Source organism: Paroedura picta, chromosome 3 (assembly GCF_049243985.1).
Source record: "Paroedura picta isolate Pp20150507F chromosome 3, Ppicta_v3.0, whole genome shotgun sequence".
Classification (NCBI taxonomy): domain Eukaryota; kingdom Metazoa; phylum Chordata; class Lepidosauria; order Squamata; family Gekkonidae; genus Paroedura; species Paroedura picta.
The window spans coordinates 134,784,297-134,788,919 of NC_135371.1; positions in this window are offsets into that span (position 1 = coordinate 134,784,297).

Here is a 4,623-nt window from a genome sequence, read left to right on the forward strand (position 1 = left end):
GGTCTATGGCATTATCTATCACTGAGGTCCTTCCCCTTCCCAAACTCCAACCTGTCCAAACCACAGCCTCCAATCTTACGGGATTTCCTAACCCAGACTAGGGAGCCTTGTATAGGAAAACACTTAAGACTGCCAACTGGCCTGGAGAAAAATATTCTGTCCCTTTCCTAGAGGTTCAATAGACCATTATTTACCAGGTGATCTTCTTTACCTACATACCATGGAAGCCTTCTGCTGCTTATTTCCGCACAGTAAGACTGTATTAGAAGTTTCCCCCCACACTAGTTGGCAACCCTAGCTCATTTACTGCTCTACCTACAGTAGCTTCCTACAACTACTTTCCTCAATCACGTCATTTTCCTTTTTGCCCATTAGAGGGATGCCAGCCTCCAGGTAAACCTGGGGATCCCCTGGAATTACAGCTCATCCCCACACTACATAGCTCCCCTGGAGAAAATGGGTGCTTCTCTAACAGGGACTCTAAGGCACTGTACCCCAATGAGGTCCTTGCCTTCCCCAGCCTCCATCCCCAAATCTTCAGGAGTTTCACAACCTGGATCTGGAAACCTTACCCATCCATCCCCTACAAGTGTCCAAGGGCAGCCCTGCCCTGCCACCTTCTGAGCTGCAGATGCAAACACAGGGTCATAACATTTAAAATATTTGCTAAATGTTCATGGCATCCCAGCCATGCCTTAATGCTGAATTCTCAAGAGCTATTTCGCAAAACCCAGCCAGAGCTTTCATCAGAGCAATGAGTTATGTCCCAAGAAAGAGATGAGGGGGACCATTCATGGATGATTAGGAATGAGTAAATGCTTACTGTGTCAATGAAACAAGCTCAACTACCTGCTGGCAAATGCCAGACACACCTGCACCTACTGTCATTTTGAGATTTGCTTTCAATCTTAGGGATGATGGTTTATTATTCTGTTTGTCATACCTTTACATGGTGAAACAGTCTCTCATCCAAGGCCGGGGGTTAGTTTCCCTGCGGGTGTTGCACTCCTTGGGTGTTATAGATCATTTGCAGTCTGGATCCTTATGCAATGTTTTCCTCTGGCAGAAAGCACTTCTGCCAGCAGAAAAGGAGGGGGCAAGTTTTTATTGATTTCCCCCTCCCACTTCATCTATCATGCCATCCTCAGGAGCCCAAGTACAAGCAAACACAGACAAATGGGACAGTTTGTAGTGTCTACAATAAAAGAACCTATCCCTGGGCTACGAATAATATTCTCAAAAATTATACAGAATAAAGTAAAAAGTCTCTTCGTTCTTTGTTTTTTATTGTTGTGTAGAATCCTACCCAACCTGGACGGAGTGCGTCTAACAGTAGCCCACTCTGCCAGAAACCTGGGGGTGATCCTCGACACCTCCCTTTCCAAGGAGGCGCAGGACACAAGAGTAGAGCGGCAGGCCTTCTACCACCTACACCAAGCCAAGCTATTAGAGCCCTACTTGGCACCAGAACATCTAGCCACAGTGATCCACGCGACGGTCACCTCTAGGCTGGACTTCTGCAACTCGCTCTATGCAGGCCTACCCTTATCCTTGATCCGGAAACTGCAATTGGTGCAGAAAGCAGTGGCCAGGATTCTCACCAATACACTGTGGAGATCTCACATCCAGCCTATACTTCAACAACTCATCAGGCCCCCAGCTGAATTCCGGATCCGGCTTAAGGTTTTGGTTCTTACCTTCAAGGCCATACGCAGTCTGGGCCCAGTGTACCTAAGAGACTGTCTCTCTGCCTATGCCCCCAAAAGAGCATTACGCTCTGCCACCGCCAACTGGCTAGTGATCCCTGGCCCCAAAGAAGCATATCGGTCCTCAACGAGGGCCAGATCTTTTTCTGTCCTGGCCCCACCTGGTGGAACGAGCTCCCTGAAGAGATCAGAGCCCTGTCCAAACTCCCAGAATTCCGTAGGGAGAATGCAAAAGGGAGCTCTTCCACCAGGTATTTGCCTGAGACTGACAACAGGTCCCCCCTCAGACATCCCTCCATGGCCTGAACCAGTCTGTCCTCTTTAAGGGCCTTAGCTAAGTTCCTGTTCCTGTTATACTGTTGTTTAAGATCACTGAAATTCTGTTATTTAGATTATTGTTGTTGCTGTTGTATTGGCTTATGTTATATATTAATTTGTTCCATGTATCCCCCCATATTGTATGTAAACCGCCCTGAGCCATATGGAAGGGTGGTATAGAAATCAAATCAAATACATAAATAAATAAAATGGTTTATAGATGTATCCCATTTTCAAAGGGTAATTTTCCTCAGTGGTTGTCCTCTATTAAATAGTTTAAAGCATACACCAGCCTTTGGATCTGCACTGTAGGGGTGCTAGTAATCCAACTGCAGTTAGTAGCCAAGGGAGAGGTTCTTTCTCTTATTGTATCCTCAGGAGCCCACCCGGAGCGCAAACTTTGAGGGCACAGACAGAAATTTCCAACAGAACAGGAGAGGTCAGTAAAATATTGTGTGTTTATTCCAAAAAGGACTTGAACCTTAAGATATTGTGCCAGAGAGGGAACTTTTTAAAAATTAGTTATCAATTTGTGCCCACCTTTTCCCTCAAAGGGGACCCAAAATGGCTTACTTTGTTCCCCCCTCCCTTTTATCCTCCCCATCAACCCTGTGAGGTGTGTTAGGCTGAGTCTGACTGAATTTCTCAGGTACCAGTCTGACGTTCTTAACCATACTGGCTGATTAATGCGTAAAAATCAGGACTACTGGGTGATGGGTGAAATGACAATCCTTATTTAACTTCCAGGGTATATTAGTCTATTGCATATGCATATATATACGTATATACATACATACACACACATACACACTGTCCAAAAGTCTAACAAGCTTATCAACAATACATATCGCTACTTGATATGTGATTGATTGTGAAAACCTGACCCTCATGACTGCCGTTGCCTCATCTTGGGATGAATCACCACCTTATCATCTAGAGCTTCTTTCACAACTCAGTTATGAGACAAGAAAACACCCTTGTGAGCTTCCAGTTTGGTTTCAGAGCACAATTCAAAGGGCTGGAATTGATCTCAATGACCCTAAGTGGGCTGGAACCTGTGTATCTTTAGGGCGGCTAGCTCCCCTAGGAACTTGCCTGTTGATATCCATGCCAGAGGCACATCTCTAGGTACTATCATCTTTAGAGGTTATGGAATGACGTATCTGTAGTGGTGGCCCAAAGACAGAACTTCCTTCCTGACTTGTCTACATGTGGCATACACCTAACCCCCCTTTTGGTGTCAACAGAACCTTTTTGCCAATGCTTTCAGGGGTATTCAAGGAGTAGTCGCTTCTTTGAATTATGTAGGGTTTTTATTACTGATTTATTTATTCTACAGATTTCATAAATGCTTTTGATTGGGTGTTACCTTGAGTGCTTCTGATACAAAAGAACAAGATAATTTTTTAAAAACCTACTTCTATTTGGTATTGCACAGGAAGACTCAGCCTTAATCTGAAGAGGCAGAATGGTATAGGTTTAAAAGACAGGATCTCATCCCCACTGTGCCATGATGCTCATTAATTTCTTAGAGTCACCACTTTCATACCACCCTGACAAGCTTTTTTCTGCCTGAATCCTAAGCACCAGTTTCACAAACCTAGCACATGGGCTGCTGCTTACCAGTGAGCCTGAGAAAACTCCATGCCAGAACTTCCAGCCATCTCTGAATCCGTCCTTTCCCCTCCTGGGTCAGGCGCCATCTTCCCTTCTTCAGCTGTCCAGTTCATCTTGATGATCATACCCAATGTCCTCTGGATACTGCATACCCTCTCACAGCAAGGTACCTGGGCTTCTCCCCATCTACCAGAGGGCAGGCATTCAGCCAAGCTGCCCACACCCTTCTGCTGAGGCATGTCAGGTAGACCCCTACCAATGTGAGGCTTGAGCTGTCTGTTCAGAAAATTAGACCAACGTATATACTTGCCTTGCTTTAAAATGTTAACTAGTGACCATTCCTTGTTAAGTACAAATTCCATCATTGTTATTGTACAGAATTCGATATAATGGAATTTTGATCAGAACAGACTAAATCTTCACCAAAATTGCCCAGGTCTCTTCAATTCTATTGAATTTAAAAACACACAACATGACTGTAATAAAACAACCCTGGTGGATGTCCTCAGTAGGGGACTTCTCTCAAACCATGTATCTGTTAGCCTTATATTTGGCCCAGCTGTTGATGATTTGAATTGGGGGAAATGAAGGATCAGCCTTCCTGTAACAAAGTAAGCTCCATGTAGCATATAAAGAAATGCACTTGAATCCCACCTAAATTTTCCACTTGTGTGTGTGGGGTGCGTGTGCACGCACCATGTTCAGTTCCTCCTCACAGGGCAGACTCTGCTTTCACCCCCACACTTTTCCTGAAACTCCACTGAACTCCAAGGGGACAATTTCAAGGGATGTGGCAGATTGAAAAGGTTTGTGTGGGGTGTGCAAAGTGACAGCTCCTCCCCTGCTGGGGACATTACTTTCTGCCAGAAAACTTAGGCAGCAGCGCAGTCATTGTGGCAGCCAGGGAAGAAGTTCCACAACTACTTTAGGTAGTTTTCAGATATAGATCTTTGTAACAACACTGGTAAAGTCACCCCTGTGG